The sequence below is a fragment of the Lactuca sativa genome, chromosome 5 (genome assembly GCF_002870075.4).
Source record: "Lactuca sativa cultivar Salinas chromosome 5, Lsat_Salinas_v11, whole genome shotgun sequence".
Classification (NCBI taxonomy): domain Eukaryota; kingdom Viridiplantae; phylum Streptophyta; class Magnoliopsida; order Asterales; family Asteraceae; genus Lactuca; species Lactuca sativa.
This window is the reverse complement of record NC_056627.2, coordinates 300,423,682-300,435,878: the sequence shown is the minus strand read 5'-3', so window position 1 is coordinate 300,435,878 and position 12,197 is coordinate 300,423,682.

Genomic DNA, 12,197 nt, shown 5'->3' with positions numbered 1-12,197 from the left:
GAACTTCCTCAAATAACACACATGAAAAGTGTTATGAATTCCATTCAGTTCTTCTGGTAGTTCGAGCTTGTAAGCTTGGTTCCCAATCCTCTGAAGAACTTTAAACGATCCAATAAACCTTGGACTCAACTTTCCCCTTTTACCAAATCCTATAAGTCCCTTCCACGGCGATACTTTAAGCAAAACCGAATCCCCAACCTCAAAAGTCATCGGTCTTCGCTTCTTGTCAGCATAGCTCTTTTGACGATCCTGAGCTGCTAACATTCTTTCCCTAATTATTTTCAACTTTTCAGCAGTTTGATGAACCAACTCCGGTCCCATAAACTGCTTTTCCCCAGCCTCAAGCCAACAAGACGGCGTACGACACTTCTGTCCATACAATGCTTGATAAGGTGCCATCTTAATGCTCGAGTGGAAACTATTATTATAGGAAAATTCTACCAATGGTAAATGTTCATCCCAATTACCTAGGAATTCCAAGGTACATGCTCTCAGCATATCTTCAAGCGTTTGTATCGTTCGTTCGCTCTGACCATCAGTCTGCGGATGGTAAGCTGTACTTAAACACAACTTAGTACCCAATTCCTCTTGTAGACTTTTCCAAAATCTCGAGGTGAAACGACTATCACGATCCGACACAATCATTAACGGAACACTGTGAAGCCTCACAATTTCCTTCACGTAAGAATTCGCAAGCTTTTCCATAGACCATTTCTCCTTGGCCGCTATGAAATGCGCACTCTTAGTGAATCGATTAACGACCACCCAAATCATGTCGTGACCATTCTTGGTTCTGGGCAGTTTAGTGACAAAATCCATAGCAATGTCTTCCCACTTACCCATTGGCACAGGCAAAGGTTCTAAACTCCCATACGGTTTCTGATGTTGTGTCTTTACTCTCGCACAAGTCACACACTTAGCCACATACCTTGCAACATCAAGCTTCATCGTCGGCCACCAGTAGTAGGGTTTCAGGTCCCTATACATTTTAGTGCTACCCGGATGAATCGAGTACATGGTCTTGTGAGCTTCTTCCATCAGAAGATCTCTGACTCCTCCTGTCTTAGGTATCCAAATCCGATCTTAGAACACCTTCAGTCCGTGACTGTTTACACCGAACACCAACGTTTTGCCCAAACGTTCCTCCTTTCGGTCATTCTTCTCAGAAGCTTCGCTTTGAGCTTTCTTTATACTTTCCAAAATGGTCGAGACAACTTCAATTCTCAACGCTCTTGGCCTTTTCCTTTCAAGATTGACTTTCCGACTGAGAGCATCAGCAACAACATTAGCTTTACCGGGGTGGCAAAGTATCTCACAGTCATAGTCTTTAAGTAATTCCAGCCATCGTCGTTTCCTCATATTCAATTCCTTCTGATTAAAGAGATATTGGAGACTCTTATGATCAGTGAAAAGTTTGCACTTCGTGCCATAGAGGTAATGCCTCCATATTTTCAGAGCGAAAACTACCGCTGCCAACTCCAAATCATGAGTCGGGTAATTCTTTTCATGCTCTTTCAGCTGTCGAGACGCATATGCTATCACCTTTTCTCTTTGGGTCAAAACACAACCCAATCCAACCCAGACGCATCGCTATAAACGGCGAAGTCTTCAACTCCATCGGGTAGAGAAAGTATCGGTGCCTCGCATAGCTTCTTCTTTAGCTTCTCGAATGCTTCCTTATGCTTATCACTCCAAGCATAAGTAGCTCCTTTGTGGGTCAAAGTTGACAATGGACTAGCAATCGAAGAAAAGCCTTGGATAAACCTTCGGTAATATCCGGCTAATCCTAAAAAGCTTCGAATCTCCGTGGGACTTTTCGATTGTTCCCACTTTGTCACAGCTTCAATCTTTGCTGGATCAACCATTATCCCTTCTTGGTTGACCACGTGACCCAAGAATTGGACTTCACGAATCCAAAAATCACATTTGGAGAACTTAGCATACAGTTTCTCCTTCTTCAAGACTTCTAACACTTCTCGTAAGTGTCTGCCATGCTCCTCTTGGCTTTTCGAGTAAATCAGAATGTCGTCTATGAACACTATCACGAATTTATCAAGGAAAGGATTACAAACCCTATTCATTAAATCCATGAATGCTGCCGCAACATTGGTTAGTCCAAACGACATAACCAAGAACTCGTAGTGTCCATATCTAGTTCTGAATGCAGTCTTCTCGATATCCTACTCTCTTACTTTCAGCTGATGATATCCTGACCTTAGATCGATCTTCGAGAAATAGCTCGAACCTTGCAATTGATCAAACAGGTCATCAATCCTTGGCAACGGATATCTATTCTTTATTGTTGCCTTGTTCAGCTCTCTGTAATCAATGCACATTCTCATACTTCCATCTTTCTTCTTTACAAATAACACCGGAGCTCCCCAGGGTGATGAACTAGGTCTAATGAAACCTTTGTCCAATAACTCCTGAAGTTGCATCATTAGCTCCTTCATCTCCGTCGGTGCTAATCGATAAGGTGCTTTCGCAATTGGCGTTGTTCCTGGCAACAAGTCAATACGGAATTCCACTTGTCGATCAGGCGGTAATCCAGGAAGATCTTCGGGAAATACTTCCGGATAATCACACACAACTGGAATATTCTGCATCACCTTCTTTTCCTTCTTAGCATCAATCACGAATGCTAGATATGATGTACACCCCTTGGTCAAACATCTTCTGGCTTTCATCAATGAAATGATTCCAGAATTCACTCTGCGTTTGTCCCCATACACCATAAACGAATCTTTCCCAGGCGGGTTTACTTTGACTATTTTCTTCTTGCATAAAATTTCGGCGTCGTTGGCGCTAAGCCAATCCATTCCCAAAACGATGTCGAAACCGTTAAGTTCTATAGGCAATAATTCCTCGTGGAACTTATTCCCATTCAGATCAATTAAGATGTTTTTCATACGATGGCTAACAGGTACAAACTTGCCACTAGCAACTTCGACTAATAAGGCATCATCTAGTCTAACAACAGGCAAAGCTAGCTTTCTACCAAATTCATGCGATATAAAGGAGTAGTTGGCTCCAAAATCAAATAAAATTTGGGCAGACAATTCGTTAACGAGAAAGGTACCTGAAGCAACATCAACTTCATCTTTCGCAGCTTCCAGTGTCATTTGGAATGCTCTCGCCTTTGGCTTTGGTGGAATGTTGGGTCTAGCTGCCTCCTTCTTCTTCGGGCAGTCCCTCGACATGTGTCCCTCCTCACCACAACCATAGCAAACTTTCTTAGTGAGGGTACATTCATTGGCATAGTGCCCTGGCTTCCCACACTTGTAGCATGTGTTCGCCACCTCACATCTTCCATGATGCTTCTTCTTACATTTGTCGCACCATTTCACTTCACCTCCACTTCCCCTCGAACCAGACTTCGAGAACTTGTTTTTCTTGTTGGACCCTAAAGTTCCATCGAACTTCCTCTTTTCTCCAACATCTATTCTTTCCAGTCCCTTTTCCTTCTGCTGGGCCTCCACATTCTTAGCTGCACGAACAACCGTTTTCAGAGTAGTTGCCATCTTGACTGTCGGACCAAAGTCGGCAGGCAGTCCATTAGCAAACCTCTCTATCTTGGAGAGTTCCGTTGGCACAAGGTACGGAAACAACTTCATTTTCTCAGTAAATGCAGTAGCATAGTCATCTATGGTCATCTTCCCCTTCTTCAAGTTTTGGAACTCATTGTTCAGATCAATCAGATCTATTTCTGAACAATATTGCACCCTTAGTTGCTCCAAGAACTCCTCCCATGACATTTTTAGGGCTTCTCCTCGTGGCATAGTATCTGCCAACAACTTCCACCAACTCAAGATTCCAGTCTTCAGTTGTCTAACCGCAAAGACGGTCTTCTGTTTGTTGCTACAGTCGCAACTTTCAAATACCATCTCCATCTCGGAGATCCAATCCATTATCTCAACAGGCTTTGGGCTCCCAGAACACATCGTAAAGGCAACCATGAGGGGGATATAATACACCGGTGAACACATCGTTCACAACACCTACAGGTTATGAACCTGCTAGCGTTCCACTGGATTGTCTAGAAAGAGTCCGTGGTCGTTATCCATACTCCGCTGAATAACTAGATCAACAACAACAACAACATCGAGGCCTCTCATCTGTTTATTACACACCAACTATCTACCCATGTTCTACCCAACATATTAGTAGATAAAACATATATACTTTCATACATCGTTTGAAACCTGTATATCATTTTCATTCAATATATATTCCACATAACAGATGAGGCATACCCACGTAACACGTATTTCATAGAAAGCAATTCAGATCTATGAGATGGAAGAGGGTGAACATACATTCACACACATAACAACAAATTCTACACATAACACGTATTTCGTATAAAATACTTCATAATCATGCGTTAGAAGAAAGTAACTACACACTCACACATATAAACAACAATATACTTAATACACTCGAACCATACTTGTATTATTATCATGTTTATGAAAGGTAGTATACACTCACTTGATCAGAAGACGATTGGACAGCACTACGACTTGCAGAAGTAGAAATCCTCAGCAGATCTGGAAGATCTTCACAAAAATCGAACTTCTCGCGGGCAGAGCTTCGACTCGGGAACCGCACTTCTCGGGATCTTTGGGATCTCGGGACTTGCCTCGGGGCTCGAGAATAATACCGGGGCTTCGGGGTATTTCTGGCACGCAAAACGATGCAAAACGGGAGAGAGAAGAGAAGAAATTAGCAAAATAGCCGGCTGCCCTCGCATCCTATTTATAGGAGGCTGGAGCCTCGGAGTACGCGGGGCGTACTGGCCTCCGAAGTCGTCACTGCATGCGTCATCCAAAGTGTCGACACTCTTCGGAGTACGCGGGGCGTACGTCGGATCGGACCGTTGACTCCTCTTCGGATAATACCGGAATTAAAGATTAAAAATAACTACAAATTATTTAATAAACTTCGGAAATTCATATCTTCTTCATACGAACTCCGTTTTCGACGTTCTTTATATCCACGCGAAGGTGAGACTACGTTCTACAACTTTCGTTTAGACTCTATCGGCTAATTTTGACTTTATTTTTATTATTTATTTTTAATAGGCCGCGACAGAAAAACTTCGTTATAAATTCATAACTTCTTCGTTTGACGTCCGTTCTCGCCTAACTTTTTATCGCTTCGATACCAACAACAAGACCTTCGATCCTCGTTTAGAATGCTTCGGCTAAAAACCGCTCGATCTCAAATCGAGTATTTCAGGCTACATACTGCTAAGTCGAAACTTCGATAAATCATAACTTCCTCATACGAAGTCAGATTTGGGCGTTCTATATATATTCGGAAACCTCGTTTCAACTACTACAACATTATCCAAAGATATTAAGTTTATTTTACACTTAAATTTTGACGCTTATTTTTATTCTTAATTAATCAGACCACATAATTAAGCAATTAAGCACAAAACACATAATACTCAATTAATACATTCTTATTATTTCAAAACGGGTTACAAAAGTTAACCTAGACTATTACATTGCTAAAAATGGCAAGCCCGGAAACACAGGCGTTACAACATCAAACAAGAACAGGAAATAAGGCGAACTATCGGTCCTAAGTCCTTCAATTCTTACTTATATAAATATATTAGTGTAGATATATTTTAAAAGAAAAGTAGTTTAAACACAGTTTGAAAATAGTTTAACAACAATTTAACCTTAAAAATGCATTTGATAATTATTTAAAACAGTTTTATTGATAAGTAGCTAAAAGTATAGAAAAATCCCTTTTTGATGGTAAGTTATGAATCACATATGATTTGATAATAAAACTTGTTGCATTATACTTGTATCCCCCCCCCCCCCCCCTAAAACATGTAAAACATTTGAAAAGGTTCATTAAGGGGTATGAACTCACCTGCAATGAGTAGATCGGGTGGAAGTATCGGATGAGCGTTTAGCGTCAAGTAAAGACTTGTACACCCTTTATGACCCTAGTAACATATGAAGACATATGTTTACAAGTAATTAGTGATTTAAACTCTAATTAAACACATATAGACATCATGATGTGAATAAACTCTATGGTTGCGTGCTAGAAGGCTAATGGGTTGCAAGGAAAGAGTATAAGACCTCACCATGGAGTTTACTCTTCTAAAACTCACCTTGAGTGAGTTTACGGCTGGGGGACCATTTCCTCCATGATTTTACGGCCGTAAACTCATGGAAGGAGTGGTTTTGAGTGTTAAAAGGGTTCATACACTACTAGGGGTAGTTATAGGGCTTAATCCGGGGCTTAAGGGGTGTTTAGGGTTAAAGGAGGGTACTCCCTTGGAGTTTACGGTCCTAGGACCACTCCTTGGGAGTTTACGGCCGTAAACCCCATGGTTTACGGTAGTAAACTCTTGGACACCCCCTTACTTCGTTTTTGAGGTCCTTGGCTCATTCCTAACAATTTCTAAGTGAAGGTATAAGGCTAGTTAGGGGTTTAAAGGCTCATTTGGCATGGTTTAAGGGAGTTTACGGTCTAAGCATGTGCTTGGGCCGTAAACTCTTGTTTACCCTTCAAATGATCGGGTTTAGTTGTTCCAAGTCCGAAATTGTAAGTCCCTAAGTCATATCTAACTCCAAATGTGGTTTGGAAAGGTTTTGAGGCTTGATTTGCATGTTTAGAGGGAGTTTACGGCCTAAGGATGTTCTTGGGCTGTAAACCCTCTTTCAAGCCCCCAAACTTGATGATTTATGACTCAAACACTCCAAGGTTTAACCCTAAACTAGTTTCTAAGCCTAAAAGGGAGAAATCGGGCATGTTTGGCAACTTTTTAGGGGTTTACAGCCTAAGGATGTTTTTAGGCCGTAAACTCCTTATCTTTGGCCTTCTTGAATGATTTTTGAGCTATAATGACATGCAATGGGTTGTAGAACAAGTTAGGGTAAGGAAACTTACGTTTTGGAGGCGGAAACTTGCGGTTTTTGGGATGAAATCGGACTTGAGGAGAGAGAGTAGAGAGAGAGAGAGAGAGAGTGTGTAGTATGGTAAAAGGTCCAAAAGAGTGTCCACTCACCCTTATATAGGGCTTGAGTGTTGTACCCGGTATACAACTACCCGATACTTATGTTAGACGAGGTTTAAAGTTTTACCCGGTTAAATGGTCGTAATTAAAAATAAACTTTTTCCAACTAAATGGAAGGGTAGTTCACGTGTTTTTATTTATTTCGTTACGACATTAATAACATAAAATGAAATAAAATAAATACATTCATTGATTTGTCTACCCCAAATTAACGGAACTTTTATAAAATAGAATATTGTATTGACGGAAACGGGTTACAACGATGGAATAAAATTTGGGTTGTCACAGTTTGCATGGTTATCCACACCCTGTTTTGTGATCCTCGGCATCCCAATCACAAATCAAAGGGCATGTCGAGATTTAAACATTCCATTGAAAAAATCAATGAATCTCAAAGGATCTAGGAGTTTTCAATACATTTAAAACTTAATCTCTTTTTCGCTTTTCATGGTGGAAAATTTGTGAATCGTCATTCACTTACCTTCAAATGTTCTGCAATTTGGGTTATGGCATCCCTCTCCCAAGTTGTAGAGTATTGTGTTGGGTCCTAGCCTTAATATCTCATTTGGGTGTTTTATTAAGGACTCAATCAATCAACTAACTTGAATTTTCTCCCGTTTTATAGATGTCAAAGTATGACAACTATGGTCTTCCCAAAATCCCGTGGAACGAGCTTTCCACATGAAGATGATATTCCACGATTCGATCGAGGAACACGACATCATGCTTCACTTCCTCCACCTCCTCCTATTGTTCTCCCTGACCCACAAGTTCAAAGGCTTGAAAAGTTCAAGCTCACTCAAGCCCTTTTGGCAAGTAAACATGAAGAAGGAAAGTCAGTGTGAGCACACGTCTTAGAGATGAAGTCACACATTAATAGGTTAAGAATGTTGGGAGTTGTTGTCTGTGAGAAGCTGGCTGTTGACTGGGTTCTTCAGTCGCTTCCTAACTCATATAGTGAGTTCGTAAGAGAGTACTATATGATAGACCACGACGTGACCCTCATCGATCTCACATATTTGCTTGTTGCTGCTGAATCAGCAATGATTTGGCGCACTGTAGAAGCAAAGTTATTTGGTGGATCTGCCTTCCAAACCTCTATGGACATAGGCAATGGCAACGAAAGACATGCCATGGTCGAAAAGTTTGATCATAAGAGAAAGACAAAGTTTAAAGTAGTTATGTGTGTTGTTCCAAAAGAGTCAATTTGCTTTTATTGCCAAGAGAAGGGGTATTGGAGATGAAGTTGCCCTGTTTACCTGAGAGATCTAAGAGATGGGAGAGTCAAGACGTATGGCTCTGCTTTAGGTAAAATCCATTAACTAACTCGATAAGTTCCTATTTTTTTTTATTCTTGATACATTATGTGATAAGATTACATTTTTGATGTTTTGTAGAATTGAAGAAAAGAGAGGAAGCTTAAAGGAAGAAGTAAGCTGAGTCTGATCGCGAAGAAATGGATTTCGATCGCATGATTTGATGATTGGATTTTTGGAGCTGCTACTTTTAGAGTTAGGATAGATTTCTAAGAAATGTAATAGCATAGTTTTTCATTTGAGTTGCGTTGTAAGGACAAATTTTTCCGCAATAAAATAAAATTTGATTTTGTCTTATTTATTTACCCTTGCAATAACATTTATGAAAAATTGATGTTTGTGTATTTCTATTATTAGCAATGTTGAAATGGATGTGATTCTTAGTCATGCTATTTATGGTAGTGTCATAATTTTCTAAGTAAGGAAAGATTCCCATCGCCTAAGTTTCAATTGGACAGAAACTTGGAATCATACAACATGTATTGTGTGATGTATGGAAATCTTGGTACTTAGGTAATTAAGACTAATTCCTTGTTCACATAAGTATGTGAGTCAAGTGAAGGACTAAAGGAACTAGTACACAATGTTGAGCACTAGTCAAGTCCACTATAAATAATAATATCATTATTCGTCATGATTTACTAAAGGTCTAGTAAATGTGGTTATACTTACAAGATTAAGTATAATTTTGAATCATTGAAAAGTTTCAATGAATGGAAGAACGAATAAGTAGAATCAATGAAGGCAAAAAGATAAAAAGTTTCTCCAATCTAAGAAGAAGGGAGAGTACTTTTGTATCATGTTTTATGATCGTCTTGATAATCGTGGGAACCATATTACAATTCATCCTCTAAGGATACCTTAGTGCACTGGTTTGGCTAAGAAGAGGAACGGAGAATTGTTGAAATGGTTAAGTCAATAAGATGTATCGTACTTCGTTCCAAAATCAAGTCGTAGAGTCATACTCCAAGATTGTGACTTGAGTGACATAATCTTAAGTAGGAATGTTCTTACACTTGCACATTTTGGTAAGTTATGATGTCTTGAATAAGACACAAACCAACTAGTACCAAATTACATGTAGGTTTTGTCTTGGTATAGAAACACACTAATTCTTGGATATTTGTTTGTCAGTAAATGTTTTCTTGACAAGAAAATCTAATATGTCAAGAGGTCAGCGGGAGTCTAAAGATCTTGAAAAGTTTCAAGAACAAATCAAGAAATAAACCTATTAAACACTAGCACACGACTTGAGGTTTATAACCTATCGTGTTGACAAGATTTTATTGCCATTCCAGTAAAGTTACTTATGCATATGAGTTTCTACGAGTTCTAAATTGACTGCATAAGGGCAAACACTTTGTTCAATGAAAGTACATTGACTGGCATAGGTGAGCTGCTAAATAACTTGGAAGCAATAGTAGGACCCTTGATGGCAAGAAATTAAGAATGAACAAGTTTTGTCCATAAGAGTTTGAATTCGTCACAAACATTATCTTATGATTATGCTTATGACAAATTCACATGGATAGGAACACATTCACCATAAAATCTAAGTGTCATAAGGTTTATCTCCTTCATGAAAATGATTGTGAGGAAACACTTTCACTAAGAACGATTTTAAGGAGATAGCGATTATGTAAATTGCATTCTCAAATTCGATTACGATTACGACATCCCTCTTTATAGTTCGAATCATGAGATTTGGCAATTAGTTTAAACATTTGAGAGTTAGTAATATAAGTTCTGAATTAATTTAGACACACATGTGAGTTGTCTGAGGAAAGGTGTATGAGTTTGAGAAGCTTAGATAAAGGCTTATCGAAGCACATCGTATTGGAAATATGAACTTTGGAAGTTAATAAGTATTGTCTTCTAGAAGTCCAACTATTTTCTGAGTACGTGTCAAAGCTAGTGGGAGTATAAATGCTATGTTGGAATGGATATAATCATCATGTTAGTGGGAACATGATTATTATTTTAAGTATTGCAATTCGGCAATATTAATTATAGAAAAACAAAAATTTCACTTTGCAAAGTTGTAGGGGTTAAAAAGTTGTTTTTTACTATAATTAAGGGAGAGAATGTTATACTTCGTTTCCAATCTAAAAGCTTAGATCGAGAAATTTTAATTGAATTTAGTCAAGTATATATTTACTATTTGCATTCTCAAAGTTCGATTATGATTACGACATCCCTCTTCATAGTTCAAATTTTGAGAACACGACAACTAGAAATATTATGACAATATTATAGCAAGAAACTGGTAAAGTATCACGTTTTTCATTATGAATTGTATCCCACATGCTTCGAGTATAGGATCGATTGCATATGCTATAATATTTGACCGTTCTAAAGTTTTCCAAATGCTTAGGGAATTCAGAGAGAAAAAGGGAATAGAACCAGATTTGATTAAAATAATTAAACAATTGTCAAGGACAATCTAAGGTTCACCAAAGATTGGTCTCTTGTGGACGGTTGGAAGTATACTAATGGATGAACCATATTGACTTTATTATGAATAGATAAGACTCTATTTAGAATTAGTTGTCATATGGAAAATATGGAAATGTTTCCTTATTGGGAGTTGGACGTTAAAAATCTATGTCTAGATTAGAAACTTTTATGCAAGAAGAATGTTCAAAGGAATGTACTTTGAATGTGAGACTTCACATCTATGGAATTGTCATGTAACAATCTCCAATAGAGCACTTTGTAATTTCATTGGCAAAGTCTTTGTGACTTTGGTACTGTGATATTACGAAATGACCGTTGCATAAAAATGTTAGAATCTAACATATTCTAGTAGTGGCGAGAGTTTTGTATTCTTACACTAATGGATTAGGAATTGTGAAATGAGCATCATTGGAAATGTGTTCATTTGATCTATTTCACAAAGAAAAAGACCATAGGAAACATAGTGTACATGCTAAGAGCATGAGAAAATTGTTGTTATAATTCAAGTAAGAAGTTGATTACCCGAAACAACAAATAATGAGTAATCAATATGGTGATTAAATAAAGTTCTTATTTATACTCAAAGGTTTGGGACCATATAGGGTTAGTATTATTCTTGTGTTTCACTTTGCATGTTTTGACTTCCCGAATAATAAGATTATTCAAACCCTCCACAGTCGCTCATTTTTTGGAAGTAGGAATGAATGAAGATTGTTATGAATCTGTCTGTAGATTGTCTAAAGTGTTTAGACATAACACAAGTTTGCTACATAGTTCGTGAATGCTGCTATAAAATTAGAGTATTGGATTAAACCCACGCTCACTTGGATCGCTTCATGGATTTTATCACGAGTGATTGGTGAGACGATAATATCTTCTATTCTTGAAACCGAGATGTGTGAGTTGTATCTTACGAGTCGGTTACACATTGATAATATGTACACGCACAAGTAACTTGGTGTTATAAAACGTATTGTTATGTGTGATTCAGTGAGTGAGTACAAGCGAGCATTAAGTCGAAGTTTATCCGTTCCTTTTGCCCAAAGTGGGATAAAAGCGATATCTTTGGGCCCCTCAATGGTTTAGTGATGACACCCTAAGCGCTTGGCCAAGCCGAGACTAAGTTGATGTGTTCAATTGTAGTCTGTTGTCAGTCGTCATAAATCAGAAATCGGGAAACAACACATAAACATAGAGTATGATTAAAATCCATGTCTCAGTTCATACGATATCTAGAATGGAGGAATATATGATCCCTTATCTAAAGGACAGGTTGCTGATAAGATCAGAGTTCGACAGCATCTTTGAGAGCTACGATTACTAATCGGTTTGTACTTACATTATAGTTACTAGACTTATCCAAGTGGGAGACT